The sequence below is a fragment of the Alligator mississippiensis genome, chromosome 12 (assembly GCF_030867095.1).
Source record: "Alligator mississippiensis isolate rAllMis1 chromosome 12, rAllMis1, whole genome shotgun sequence".
Lineage (NCBI taxonomy): Eukaryota > Metazoa > Chordata > Crocodylia > Alligatoridae > Alligator > Alligator mississippiensis.
Window position 1 is genome coordinate 25,803,666 of NC_081835.1, and position 16,107 is coordinate 25,819,772.

Consider the following 16,107-nt stretch of genomic DNA (forward strand, 5'->3'; position numbering starts at 1 on the left):
GAGGGATGTGGACAACGTTGAGAGGGTCCAGAGGAGGGCCACCCATATAGTTAGAGGCCTGCAGGGAAGGCCCTATAAGGAAAGGCTGAGGGACGTGGACCTTTTCAGCCTCCACAAGAAAAGGCTGAGGGAGGATCTTGTGGCAGTATATAAATTCACCAGGGCGCATCAGTGAGTAGGAGATGCTCTGTTTACCAGGGCACCCCATGGGATAACCAGGAACAGAGGGCACAAGCTGATAGAGAGTAGATTTAGGTTGGACATCAGAAAGAATTTCACAGTAAGGGTTGCCAGAATCTGGAACGGGCTCCCAAGGGAGGTGGTACTCTCCCTTACCTTGGGGGTCTTCAGGAGGAGACTGGACAAGCACCTGGCTGGGGTCACATGACCGCAGCACTTTTTCCTGTCACGGGCAGGGGGACGGACTCGATGATCCATTGAGGGATGATCCATCCCTTCCAACCCTAGCATTTATGAATCTAAGGGGAAATGGACCAAAAGACAGGGGACATCACACTGATCAGCCTCACTTAGTTTTTAGAAGTACCTTTTTCCAGAGTACTATGTCTGACAATGAAATGAAAGCCTACAGGATCCCCTGTGAGCATAGGATTCCAAACCACCAAATTACTAGATACCACAAGAAAAACAAATCCCCTGGATTTACAAGTGCTCTCATACTTTGTGACACTGGTTTTGTACATTTCTGATTTAAATAATGGCTTAGTTTTGAATTGCCTTTCAGACAGTATACATTTCCAAAAAGTGAATGACACATGGAGAAGCTTAATTATTGAGAGTCACAAATTAAGGGTCTGGAACAAAAACATTTTTGTTTCTGGAGGCATTAATTAACAAATCAATTAGATGTACTTAATATCATTACAGTGCAATTTTCAGTGTGAGTGCCTTTCTATTAGTTTTTCAATCTTGTTAAAATGTAGTGGTGTGCCAGCAGTAAGAGGTGGTTGGTAAAGCAAAAACAAAAGCAAGGGAGCTGCCAAGTGTAAGACAAAAGAAAGTGACAATCTGAGCAGATGTGGTTAGTCCTCAGTCATTTATTCCCTTCTGTAGAACTGTGATAGAATTTGACAGGTGTCTAATTCACCGGATAATGAGAAATATAACAATGAGAAGAAAGAATAACAGACATTAATGGTTTAGAAAATGGGGGAACTCCCAGAACCATCAGCCTCCATTGTGAAACTCCTGGGCTTGCTTCTCTGCTGCCTCATACCTTGTCTTGTGCCTTGGCCTCATTGCAAAGTAACTATGGAAAATGACTGAGTCAGAAACAGCCTTTTACAGACACTTCATGATCAGTTCGCATCAGTGTAAAACAGCTATACTGTGTGCCGGGCAATAGCAAATCAGGCTTGTCTGCTAAAAGAGGGTTCCGCTAAGTCTGTGCAGCCACCTAGACTGTGAGGAACGTGAAGCATGCTGCTGGGTAATACGTACATATTTCTACTCATGAGGGGCCATAAATGATACTTTTGCCCAGTGCTACACTGTGGCCTTGAACTACATGAATGCATCCATCCAATATGATGAATTGTGATTGTAAAATGCGGCTCTAAACTCCAACAGGGCTCAGGCAGGCACAAATCTGACTTAAAAAAAAGGATGCTGCAGCCAGCTCCTTGATAGATGGTCCCTTTTCTGCTGTGCCTGGTAGAAACTGAGGACACAAGATAATTTGATCCCAAGCATTTGATAGTGTTCAATGCAAATACAGTTCCTTTTCATTCCATTCATTCTTTAGGATCCAGTTTATTTTTTTTGCTGTTTTCTAGATTTCAGTGTTTGTTTTATATAGTGAAGCTATGGTCCCCATTTTGCTTGCTAAGGAAGCACAAGTCTCAATAATTGGACAGTTGTTTCTGCGTGTCTGCTCTTAAAAGGAAAAACAAAATCGGAGGTTTTAGTTGCATCGTTACAGAATCATGCTGGGGGTGAGTGGGACTTTCTATTAGATCAGAACAACATGAGCCACCCATTAGTTTAATAGCGTCAGATAACTGTAATAACCTGTGCATGTAATTCTGTTTCTAACGGCAGGAAAAAATTGTGAGTCACAAATCTTTTTTTGTTCATCGATCACCTTTTTACTGACCTGGACTTATAGCCATTTCAGAGAGGAAGACAATAAAGTTGTGGCTTTCAGGTTGTATGCTAGAGCAATTTAGATAAAGAGAAAATATTGAGGACTAGTGGAAAGGAGGTATGTGCGCTCAAGTTCATTATAGGCATCTTTACAGGCAGGAACATAACTGCCAAAGCAGATCAGATCAGTGATTTATCTGCTTCGATCTCTGTTCTCTGAGAGTGGCTAGTTACTGAGGCTTCAGAGGAAAAGGCAAGGCCTGAAGAGGAAATTACAGAATGCCTCTCCTGTAAGCCTCTGCCTTCTGGTCAGAGTTCGACTTGTGCTCTGAAGTTTACAGTTTTGAGCCCTTGTCAAAGTTCTTTTTAAAGCAGGGGTATCAAACTCTCCCCCCATCCCCGCTAGGCTGGATCTGGACCATTGGGCTTCCTGCAGGCTGGATTTGGGTTGGGAGGCTGGCAGCCAGACAAGTGGCAGCAGTAGTGGGGCGAGCAGCAGGTTCAGCAGCAGTCGTGGTAGGGGTGAGAGGCTCTGCGTTGGTTATTGCTTGTCCTACTGCCACCAAGATATCCCCAACAGGGCCCGCAGTCATGAATTATGTGGCAGGCCCTGCTCCCCACTCACTCCAATGTCAAATTCCCATACCCATCAGGGCCCCCACAGGCCAGAAGAGTTCAATCCACAGGCTGTATGTTTGACAACCCTGTTTTCAAGGATTATTAAACTCCCTAATACAACTGTGGCTGTTTTTGTTGCTCAGGTGTACACATGTGACTATGTAGAGGGAAGCAGTGCACTAAGGAGAGATGGTAGCATTCAGGGAGACTGGCATCTTCCCCCCTTGCTAGTAGCAGTGGGCACTTTTGCCAAAAGCCTGCAAATTGCACCCCTAGCTTTACAAATACTCTAAAGTCACCTGCACACATCACCTACCCCCTCTACTTCATTTTCTTTATTGTATTTGTGATTGAGGCCTCCGAGCTTCCCTCTGCCATTAACACCCATGTTCCCCTATGTGCTTAGAGCAGGACATCTGCATGAAGGACCTCACTCTGGACAACTGTACTTCTCTTGAGGAGATTCTCATTCAAAGAATGAACTGGGCAGGTTAACAACAGATCTGGTTGAGACTGATAACAGCTGTCTTGGCAAGAAAGATCCAGAGTGGGCACTTGGTTTAATCTTTCTGAGAATGTGAAGTAGAATCTGGAGCATTAGCAGAGCTTGTGGGAGCAGCAGGTCTGAAAGCTTTAGAAAAGGTGTCCTAAATAGAAACTGTGTTAGGCTGCACTGAAATAGTTACTGTGATGTCACTCATTTCCCTATGTGTGGTTTACCACTGGGTGTTGCTGTTTGTGTAAGATGGAGCCATGTAGACAGTTCTTGCTCTGTGTGGACATGCAGTGGGGAGCAGCTCTCCCCAGCACTAAGCCAACACAGGACTGGGCACAATCTGGTGGGTGCAGGAGATGAGTGAAGTTGGTTACTACAAAATGTGCAAGGAAATAGCAGAGAGCCATCCTTTCCTACTATCCCCTTCACTCCAGAATGGGCCAGGTGCAGAGGCAAGGTTAGGTGGGGTGGACAAGGCTATACACCATCTTAAACCAAGGCACACAGGCTGTGTTCCATGACTGCACCAATACTGCTCCAGGGACACAAGCATTCTCTCCATGTTTTCAGTGACTTCACTGGAATGGGGCAGAGATGCACATTGGGGATATCCTTTGGGAAGGATAACATCTGCACATATGTAGCCTCTGCATTGACACTACTGTAATAATACTCCAAGGGGGCTAAAGATATGTTTACGTGAGTAAAGCCTAAATAAAAAGTTAAAAATACCTCAAAGTATATTGTTCCAGATGTAGAAATTACTTTGGTGTCCAATAATATTTTCATGACAGTCAAGTGCTAATGCTGTTTTTATAACACTCTGGCTAAGTATCAACAGTCCAAAATCCTGAGGCTGAATTGATTCAATCTTCGCAGATTAGTCTAAACTGTGTAGATTGAACTGATAAGCAAGTGAACAGACATTCACTTTTGATTCCAGAAATGCAGCCACATGCCTGCAGTAGCCCAGGTCAGAAGCCAAAGGATGCTAAAGCATGTCTTCCTGTTCTGCTGCAGCTAGTGTGGCCATCATAGAGGACAGTCCAGTTGTCCTCTGTCCTCTACTGATACGAAACTGGATGCCTTTCTGTCCTCTATTTTTCTCTTGCAGAGAGAAACAGAGGACAGAAAGGCATCGGGTTTTGTATCAGTAGAGGACAGAGTAGCAAAAAGCCGGAATGTCTTCTATGATAGCCACCATCAGCAGACAACTTGGGCCAAAGCTATCCTGCCCACCCTGTGAGGGAAGGTATGTGAGGGAGGAGAAAAGCATCCTGGGATGCTGGGGAACAGTGAGTTAACTTGAATCTGGAGGGGATCTGGGACAGATCAATAAGCCAATGAAACATAAATCAGTTAAGTCTGATACTACATCCATCCAGGTTGATCTTAACTCAGTTTTGGTCATTTTGAAATCAGTTTATATACACTGACCTTCTGTAATGTTACACATTTGAACCGGTTTCTGATTACTTATACCGGTTTATGTGTAATTTCTGTCCCTAGCTTTTGTGTTTATGTTTCTGGCCCAAACTAGGTTACCTATGAGTCATGTAGTTCCTCTTCCCACCCCACACACCCTGTTTTGCATTTTGCCTTACTTGTCACTGAACAACTGTAATGCAGCACTGTGTTTTGCTGTCCTTATTTTCTTTGTTTCATTCCTTTAACAAAGCTAAAGAAAGAAATATTAACCAATAAGCACTGAGGACTTGTGAAGCTAATCTTATATTTGCATTGTTACTTGGATTCTTTAAGAGTTGGCCTTTATAAAGAAAATTGATGTTGTAGAGTATCTAGCAGAGGATTATTGACTAGACCAGCAGAGAATGTGATAAATCCATTGCATGAAGTAAAAAGGGACAAAAGGTTAAATAAAATGGCTTAATAACATGGCAATCACTAACATTGCACAAAGGAGAAACAGCACTATAAAAATAATGAGGATTTACATAGTAAAGCTTAATTTGTAAAAATGGACAATGGGTAAGATCTTCAGTTTGTACAGATCTGCAGTCCACCGCTGAAGTAACAAAAGTTATTTCAGCTTATATCCAGATGAGGATTTGACTTAGTGTCTTTATATTTTGATAGTTTTTAAAAGGTAATGGGCCATGTTTTTGTGAAACCACTGAAATGCAAGAATTTGCATTAGGGATTTTGTGGTCCCTAGAGCCCAGTTGTGTGTGATTGTTATATTTTTTAATAATATTTCATGCTTGGATCAAGGATTTAGGATTCCATATTCTCTGGATTTTAATAGACACTGTACTAAGGACAATGTCCTTCTGTACTAGTGAATAACAAAATTAAATAATACAGCATTAGAGCTTGATTTTCTTCTGTTGTACATATTGTGTATAGAGGGGTGTGGGAATTCTTTTCCTCCATACAAGAAAACTTGATGGAAGTGAAATTTGGGGTTCAAGAACCTAAAAAACAACAACAAAAAAATCAACGTGTCTTATTTTGTTGACAAACCTCCAGATTCAAAGAGTTTTCCTATAATAAACTCCATCCTTTGGAAAAGCCATTTTCCATCAAAAATATTGCAGTGGCATATTTTTGATAAGTTCCACTTTTGCAATCACTTCATCCATTTACAGGGACTCTAAAATGTTCTGATTCCAGTCAGGTTGCATTTTTTTGTCTATTTTATACTTGTTTTCAGGGGTGGATCCAGGAGGGTGCACTGATGCACTTGCACCCTGCTTTGATTCTTGCTCCATCCAAAGTATAAAATCAACTGCCTGACAGAGGTAGCAGTATTTCTAGTCAGGAAGTGCTGAGGGAGTCAATTGACCTCATGGATCATTGTCATCTACCTGATCCCTTCTAAACTCTTCATTTCACAGGTGTAAATGACTCTGTCTTCTTCTTAATGGTCTTGATGTTCCACCAATCAAGTTATACTTTGTTCTGCAATTCTGCTGTCTATTAGCTGCTCCTGGCAATGAAGCTCCTATTTCACAGCCCTGAAGATTGTTCAACTCATTCCAACATGGGCAACTGGCGCCTCCTGAGTCGGCGGGGGGGGGCACTTGTCCCCCCAGCAGCCATGCAACGACTGGGGGGGGAGGGCCCCCACGGCCAGTCACACTGAACTGGAAGGGCCAGGGGTGTGCCCAGAAGTGCCAGTGGTGCTCCTCCTGGTGCCCCCACTCCCCAGCCAGCACTGTCAGGGGGACACCAGTATTCCCACCTGCCCCCCCTGCTTATTGCCTAAGCGGGGAATGCTGGCTATCAGGGGGTGCACCAGTGCTTTCAGGGGGTACATGTGCACCCCCATGCACCCCCTACACATCGCCACTGCATTCCAATCAAGTTATATTTGTTTTTGCTTCAATCTTGAATAATATAACCCTAGGACCCTAGCATGCTAGTAAAGTTTCTAATTAATTTTTAACTGGGGAAAAATGTGTTGTTTTGTATGTGGTGATGCACTTCAGCATCTACACCCCATTTTCAAAATTTTGGATCCACCCATACTTGTGTGGTGGGCTTGCCGGCAGCAGCCCCATGCTCTGGCTTCAGAGAGGGTTAAAGTGATTGGTGGGGCACACCCCACCAATCAGGAAAGGCAAGGGGAGAGGCTTGTCCCACACCTACCCAGGGGTGAGGCAAAGAGCCGGGCCAGAGAGGGGACTAACTTCCTCTCTCTCTGATTGGTCTGTTCGCAATCTCAGGGTGGAACCTCCGAAAAGAATATAAAGGCAGCATGCCCAGCACATGGGCGGCTGTGACTAGGTACAGAGAAGAGAGCTAAGAAGAGCTGGCCAGCGGGGTGGAGTGGTTGCCGCAGAAGAACCCAAAGAGACTTGCTGGACGAGAAGCACCAAGTGGCCACATACTCCAGCCCTCCATGAGGGAGCACAGCATTAGTGCAGTTGGTCCATGGAGGGTCCAGCAGTGGACCAAGACCTTGGAGCTGCATGCAGTGGCTCAGGTCCCCAACCCCGGAATGAGGCTGGGCGCACAGTGCACAGATCAGTGGAAGGAGGGTCTGGGAGCAGACCAAGACCCAGGAACTGCACGTGGAGGCTTGGGTCCTCAACCCTGGCATGGGGTCGGGCAAGTGGTGCACGGATTGGTGCATGAAGGGTCCAGGAGCAGACCAAGATCCCAGCACTGTGCAAAGCAGCTCGGGTCTCCCACACCTTGCACAAGGCAGGGCCATCGGTGCACATGACTATATACAAGGCCATGAGCAGGCCAGCTGAGAGAGCCCCACAAAGCAGCTGAGGCAGGCCCTGAAGTGAGTGGAAAAGTTCCACAGGGGGACAAAGAGAACCTCCACAGCTCCCAGGAGCATGAGTTGCCTGAGAAGGGAATTCCCACAGGGGAGGGAGGCCCTCTCGGTGGGGCAAACTGCCAGGAAACCCCTGAAAGGGGCCAGGGAGAGGGATTAGGGATGAAGGCCCCACCCATTGGGTTATTTAAGTAAGGTTGTAGGGTGCTGCAGAGACATCTGGGTGCTCCCATTTCTCTTTCTGGGGAGCCCTCTGCCTCGGGTCACCAACATTACCCTGGTGCAGCTTGCTGCCCTTTTTCTCTTCCTTTGGGCTCTGTACCTCATGCTTTGTAAGCCTTGCACCCCAGTAAAGTATAAGAATGTATAACGTTCGCTGAGACTTCCTTTTCTGATTACCTGTTCCCGCACCTGTGTATGGAGTATTTGCATTGATTTGTACATATACTGCCTATAGTTCCTATATCCTCTGTATAGATGTCCTATTTTAACTTTCTTATCTCTTATTAAATTGTATATAGTTAAGTCCCAATACGTGCCCTTGCTCTGCTCTGTAGGGGAGGAGGAAAGCTGAATCCAGCTGAGCAGCCACACCTCCCCAGTGCCCCTACCCCGCTAACAATCCCTTCATTTGGAGAAGGGGTATACATGTTGAGTACCACCCAGGTTACACTTGTTTTGGATAGGCCTTAAAGTTTAAGTGGTTTGGAAAGACAGTGGAGAACTCTTAGATCCTGAAAGACTGCCTGGATTGGATAATGGCCTATAAGAAATTAGTTGACAGGAGACAGCTTGAGAAACAAAAGAGAACAAATTCCATTTTTAGATGACGTGCATAACTTCATTGAACAACTGGGGCCAGGTACTTTAAGAAAATCAATATTTTTTTTTCACAGGAACCAATAGGATTTCTTGTTTGTTTGTTTTGGTTTTTGTTATGTGGGGTTTGGGAAACCAGCCAGTTTCTATTGGATTTCCACATACTTAGAAAAATGTTTGAACTCCAAAACTGTTTTGACTCTAATGAGTGTTATTAAACCCATTAAGCATTAGAGAGAAAGCACTATTACTGCTTACTTAATCCCAGGCAGGAAAAAGAAACCACCTGGGCACTGCTCTACAGGGACATCAACTGTGATCCAAGTACCTCTGTGTGAGTCAGGCAAGGGGCCTGCATTAAGGTGAAAAACATGGAGCCCTATATTTGTCAGTATATGCCTGCCTGAGGACTTTTCCTTTAATAAGGAGAAGCCTCAGGAAAGGGTTGGAGGTGGAAGGATGCAAGGAATGAACCTGGAGAATATCCTTTGTATATTCTGAGTTTGTTCCTAGAGATAACATTTTTTTGTGGGTGATATCTTTGGGTGCTTGTAGACGTGCAGAGACACTGCTCCAACATGCTGTAATTACAGCACATCAGTGCAGACTCGATTAATCGAGTCTGCTGGAGCATGCTCCAGTAGTCTCCATGTCTCATGTATTCAGTGTCCCAGTGCTTCAAAATGGCAGTGGGGGCACTTTAACTAAAGTTCATTTGACAAGCTTTAGTTAAAGTGCCCCCACCACCATTTTGAAGTGCAGGACGCTAAATGTACAAGACACTGCGAGTGCTTTAATTAGAGCGGCTCTCAGAGCCACTCTAATTAAAGTGCTTCTCCCCCACCCTCAGAGCAGATGTTAGGTAGGGCTGTGCGAAGCTTCAGTCCCTGATTTGATTCAGTGGAGATTCGGCCCAATTTGGTGGCCAAATCTCCAAAACCAAATTGAATCAAGAGACCCTTTAATCTCTTCTAATCAAATCGGAACCCTTCAAATCGATTTGGAGAGATTCGGAAAGATTCGGTGACTCGGACGTAGACACAGCTTTAAATGTTTTTTCTACATACCTCAAGGTACCAGGCAGCTCATGAACACTGCAATTCTGGGGCGGATGGAGTGCCCTGCAGAAGTGCAGGGGGCTCCCCAGCACTCTCAACAGCATACCCAGAAGTGTTTCTGGTCCACTTCTGGGTCCGCCGGGGAGCGTGCCAGGGCCCCCCCCCGGCTGCATCCTTCCCAGCTTGGCAACTGGTGCCTCCTGGGTCTGGGGAGGCACCCAGGGTCCCCCCACGGTTGATTGCCGAGTTGGGGGGGCTCAGGGCCCCCCCCCATGCACTCAGCGGCGGACCCGGAAGTGGATCAGAAGTAGCTACTTCCAGGTTTGCCACCAAGCATGCGGGGGGGGGGGGGGGGGGCCCACCCATGCTCCTGTGGGATGCTTCATCCACCCCAGCATTGCAGCATTTATAAGCCTTGCCTGGTACCTCAAGGTACTAGAAAAAAACATTTAAAGCTGTGTCTATGGCCGAATCGCTGATTCTCCTAATCAGCATCGAATCTTCAGATTTAGATTCAGCCAAATCAAATTGGGGACAGTGATCCAAATCAATTAATTAAATCACTGTCCCTGATTCGGTCCAAATCCGAATCAAATACAACCAGTTTTGCACACCCCTAACGTAAGGTGCCCTTTTATCCTGACTGCGTGATTGGGATAGTTAGACAAGCTTTCAGATTCAAAGCATTCTTCATCAGGTGTCTGTTCCTAAGAAGAAATATGGCATTAGCTAAAGCACTTGCTGTAACAACCTTAGCTGTATCTCGGTGTAGTTTTTTTCCTCTGGGATTTAAATTTAAGAGCTTAAATGAAAGGTGAGATATAAAAACTGAGAAACTGGAGCCACTGGACCTATGCCCTTGTCATCTTGGCAAAGCAACAATAATCTGAGAAAGTCCATAGTTATACTACAGTATAATATTATGTTCTCTTGCTACTTTCATCCTCGTTTTCCTTTTGAAGATCAGTAAGCCTCACAGCTATACTAAGGTTCTACCTTCTCTGACTGCTATCAATCTCTAATAATCTTCCCACTGTTACACGCTTGCTAATAACTTTATATTATTTGGCCAATTTATATCAGCCGACAATATGGCCCATAATTATATTATTATAGTTATGTTCATTAGTTCTCTTTTTTTTTCTAAAATAATTTTTACATCACAATCGCAGCAAATTAGCATTTTTGCTAAAACCTCTGAAGTAAATACTAGGCTTGTAAAACCTTTATTATGTTATTTCTCAGGCAGGTTTTCCTGGCTGCTGCTTTTACTGCAATGCAATTATCATTTAATTTGAGCTGTTGTGGAGTTGGCATCCAGATTCAATGGGCCAGACTTGCTCTTATTCATACAGCTCTAAATCCACAGTATCTCCACTGACTTAATGAAGTTTACTCTATATAAAGTACTCTATGCAAGTGTTGTGCACTTGCATAACAAGAGGTCTGCATGCAAAATGGTTCCATATTCCTTAGCTTAGTATGAAATGACCATGGACAGGAACAAAGAATAAAATTTCCTGATTTATGCTGATTCAAGGGGCTATAACATGTAAGCCCAACTATATGGAATATAGGCTACTTGGTTTATACACTCAAATGCTAAGAGGACAATCTAGCTCACTGTCCTTTTATGGCAAGATGAAGAAACAGAAGAAAAAAATTGTTTCACAAAGAAAATCTTGCTAAAGACTCCAGGCATCATCTTCTTATTCTCATATTTATGCTTCATGGCGAGAAACACAATTTGCAGATTATGCTCATATGTAGGTTTCCACAAAGTTTCTGTGGAAAAAATATGCATCTTCACTAGCCTCTTTCCTGGAAACAGCCTAGACATTTTGGCTAAAACTTTTCAGAATTACTCAGCCTGAGAAAGAACTAGGTACAGAATTTTTCCACTGAACAATTAAAGTTTCCCAGTGTTATAGGATCATAAAATCATAGGAAAGTAGCAACCTCATGAGATCATCTGCTCCATCTATCCTTGCTCAAGGCAGGATCATCCTTGACTAAACCATCCCAGCCACGTGTTTATCTAATTTGTTCTTGAAATTTTCCAGGGACAGAGATTCCACAACTACTTTTGGTAGCCTGTTCCAATGCTTGACCCCCCTCATAGTCAGAAAGTTCCTCCTAATCCCCAACCTAAATTTCCCCTGCTAAAACTTAAGGCTGTTGCCCCTACAGCTATAGAGAAAAGCCCATCTCCATCCTCTCTATAATCTCCTTTCAGGCATTTGGGCCTAGGTACAGACATTCAAAAAGCCTGAGGTAGAATCAATCTGAGTTGTATGGTTTTCTGTAAGCAGCGTAGTTTAAGTTGGCAGTGAACAGAACACATATTAGCCCTTTAGTGGGGGTAGGGGGCAAATCTTAGGCTGGTTTAAAAATGGCAGAACCCAATCTGTGTGCTGAACTTCTGTTCTGCTTTGGTATAAACCGGTTTTGTGCCAAACTTCTGTTCTGTTATGGGTATAGACTGGTTTCTGATCACTTATACTGGTAAAAGTATGTCTGTACCTGCCCTTGAAGACTGTTATCACATCCACTCAGTCTTCTCTCAACTAAATAACCCTAATTTTTTAAGCCCTTCCTCATAAATCGGTTTCCCCAGGCTTCTAATAGCTTTTGTTGCTCTCCACTAGACTCTTTGCAATCTGTTCACATCTTTCTTGAAGTGTGGCGCCCAGTTAAGAGCAACTGAAAACATGACCTAATACAGGGAAATGTCAGAAGCTTTAGTAAGCAGTGCTATGAGACCCTTCCTATGACAGCCTTTTACAACCATTTCACCTCTCCAGTAAATGTTGTGGCTCCATGTGTGCTCCAACACCTACTGACACACTTAGGATGCCCTGAAATCTTTACCACAGTTAAGTACAGTGTATGCTGACCCTTCAAGTATTTCGCTTACACTAAGAACCAGTTTATTTTAAGTGAAAAAAGTGTGGAGGCCATATAGTAGCATAATAAATTTACTTTTCTCAGGGACAATCAATTTAATTATTACCCACAGAAATTCAGATTGGATACCAAGTGTATTGAATTAGAAGACAGGATATCCAATCTATTCTTTTAAAAAGCCTGTCATTTCCTGTCACATAATGTCAGAGTGGTTTATAATGTGATGCACTATTCTATGACACAGCATGGTTCCTGATATGACAAGATGACAGCTTTGCCATATTTTACTACCATAAAAGTGCTCTACAATTGCATTTAAGTGGAAAAGTCTATGAGGTTGCAGGAGGTTATCTGCATTTACTCTAGAAATACAGTACCCTTTTTATAAGAGTTCCTGCATTAATATGGAGGATTGCAATAAGGGAGAATATTGGCACCTTGCAGCTAAGGGTTTCTGGTGCCTTCAATTAATATTCAGGGCCATATGAGAAGATCATTTACATTTTAATAGCAAACATATATGAAAACTGACATTAATTCTTCTAAAATGGTACTCAAATGGAACCCATAATAATTGGGATCAATGAAAATAGACTGCTAATGATATGATTTGACAGAATGGCATAGATAATAATGATATTGAAGTTTAACTGAACTGTTTTGGGCAATGACGCCATTGTACAGTGGGATATTCAGACTTAGGACCAGATTCTATTGTGTCTATTGGGCATAAGAAAACTTAGGCACCCATGTGTGATTCTTTTTCAGTCTGATCAAGTCCTTAAAAATCCATTAATATGTCTGTTTTTGTAACATACCATTATCTGAATTAAAGCTGAGCCATAGATGAAGAGAACCCATTCACCTTTGCCATTAACTGTTTTTCAGGGACTTGAGCAGGAGGGAATAGACTCACACTTAAGCACTAAAGTCTACTTGCATGGCTTTAGATGGACTAGAATCTGGCCTTAAGTGCAAGTATCTCAGTAAAGGTGTGAGCAACATACTATAGGTAAGGACCTACCACAACTGGGGCAGCTGCCGTATGATTTCACAGACTGAGTAAAACACATGGATGCCCCAGTGGGCAGGCAGGCAGGCAATGCCAGGCTGGGCATTTGCAATGCAATGCAAAAAAAAAAAAGGGAGGGGTTGGAGAGGTCAAGCTCCTTTGCAAGCTCCCAGGCTCACCCCTGACTTGCTCCTGGAACAAGCCTAAATCAGGGACTCAGCCTCTGATTTGCTTCCTCTCCCCACCTCCTTCCCCCTATGCTTCAGGATGCCAGGGTTTTCTGCAGTTTTCTGATTTGCAGCTCCCTTCTTTCTTTCTTTTTTTCCCTTCCTCTTCCCCTGCTTGTTTGCTGATGTTGCAATCCCCATGCTTTTTTTGCTGGGACTAAACTTTTTCATGGGAACTGACTGAATTCATGGTTTCTGCGAAAAATCACAAAATCACAAATTTGGTAAGTCTATAGGTCAGGTCATGCGAAAATCTCTACCTCTCCAGAAATATGAAGAGAGAGATTTTAAGCAATAACATTACTAACATTACTAACTTGCTGCTGGTTTGAGTCCCTGAGGCAGCCGTGACACTCCCTGGCGCCCATGCGGCTCCTGCCCAGCTCACTCTCTAGTGTAGCCCTCCCTTGATTGCTCGCCCGCCACGTCTCGTTCTTATGGAAGATAAGGTAAGGGAGGCTGCCCACAGACTTTAGAGTGAGCTTTATTTTGAGCAAGTCCTCCTGGATCCCACTAGTCTCAGTTTGATCCTTAAGCACAGTAGGCCCCCTTGGCCTGTCTATGCCTGTGCAGGGCACCTGTAGCCTGAAGGGCTCATTGCATGGATCCATCTGCCCTTACACCATGCTCCATGCCTCACAGGTATTACTCTACTCTCATTCATCTTGTAGGGGTCTTGGCCTTATTGGTCTCCTCCCTTTGTGCTCTCTCTGGGCCTTTTAGCCCAGGCCCATGGTACTGGGCCTGGCTTCTAGGCTCCAACCTCCTTAGCTGTGGGTCCTGGACCCTGTTGGTCTCTGCCAGTGGCCCCTCCCAGACCTTTGGTCCTTCCTGGGCCCTGGCCCCGCTGCTGGACCAGTAGAGATCTCCAGGATCCCCAACTCTGGCAGGCCCTGGATGAGGTCCCTCCTGGGCTTTGGCCCTGGCCTCGGAGCCACTGAGACCTCCAGGCTCCCTGGCCTGACTTGCCCCCTTGGGCTCAGTCTCTGGCCAAAGTACTTCCTGCACTTTGGGCCACTCCTGGGCCTGTTGGGATCTTTGGGCTCTCCAGGTCTGGCAGTCTCTGGCTGTGGTCTCTCCTTCACCTCTGGCCCCTCCTGGGCCCTGGCCCTGGCTTCAGGTCAGTTGAGACCTCGGGACTCCCCAGCTCTACTTGCCCCCTTTGGACTATGAGTTGCTGACCCTACTTCTAACCCTTCTCTGGGCTACCGGCTCTTTGAGCATGCCTTGAGCCTGCCCTTAGCAGGGCTCAAGGCTAAACCACCAGAACAACTGAAATAAAAAGCAGCTCAGCCCGCTGGCAGACACACAAACCCTCTCGGGGTTTAATGTAAAATAGAGGCCACCTGCCTGCATAAACAAGGTAACTCTCTCTGCCCCAGGTAATTTCCTCTGTCTCCAGGCCTGCAGAGTTGCTTACCCAATTCTACTGTCAGGTCAGGAGCCCTGCTCTTCTGCTGCTAGGAGCTCCTACCTTCACAGCTCTCAGGGCTGGACTTCCTGACTAGTTCAGGCACAGGGCTTGTATGGCTCAAGCCCAACCCTCTTCTAGTCAGGTGAGTCCCTAATCAGCCCCTCTTGCCACCTGTAAGCTGCCTCTCAGGCTGCTTGTCCTCTTAAAGGGTGACCAGTTGCCCTATCACAGTGTGACTCTCTGTATAGGGATTTTCCAAGACTCTGCTTATAAAAGGTAAATCTATTATCCAAAGGGTGTATATTGGCACAGCTTATTTGAAATCAATAGAGCTAATTCACACCAGCTGAGGATATGGGCCAAACTGCAAGCGCAGAACAAGCCCATTAGAGGATAATGACTCAGACCTCTTAACAAAGGAGGAGGAGCCAGCACACAGGAGCACTGCTCCTGATTGCTGGGCACAGTGCCTTCCTTTCAGTCATCAGTGATGGCAAATCTATCACAACCTTTGGTGCCACATGCTAAACCAGGAATGGCCAACTTGTGGCACATGGCAGGTTGGGGAGGGAACAGGCAGCACAGCAGCAGATAGGGCAGGAAGCAGAGAGCAGAACAGCAGATTGTGCAGGAGCCAGCGACGTACCATGGGTCTTCAGTACCTGGGGACCAATGCTTGCATTTGCACCTCCCCCCACCCCCCCCTTTCTCCTAGCAATACTTAGTCACATTGCGCGATAAGAACTCTGAAGGGCCCGGCCAGCGCCCCCTACCAGGCTGGTGCCCAGGAGCCATGGCCCCCTCCCACCCCGCCCGTCAGTCTGCCACTAGCAGGAGCACAGGGCAGGAAGCAGAAAGAAGAGCAACAGACCACGCAGAGGGCACAGGGCAGAAAGCAGAGAAGGAAATTTAATTAGGCAAGGGAAGGGGGTTGGAGTGGCACTTGGAAAGAGTGGAGGACTAAATTGGGACGTGCCTGCCAAAAAAGGTTGGTCCCCATTGCTTTACTGATTCATTTCCCTCACTGTTAAAAATCTGCATCTTATTTTACCCTCACTTTATCTAGCTTCATCCATTTGACCTTGTTTTACTTTTGTCTGCTACACTGAAAAGTCCCTTGTCAAAGTTTTATTCCCCCTGCAGATTGTTGCTATGTCATGCTTCAACCTTCTCTTTGACAAGCTAAAAAACCAATTCT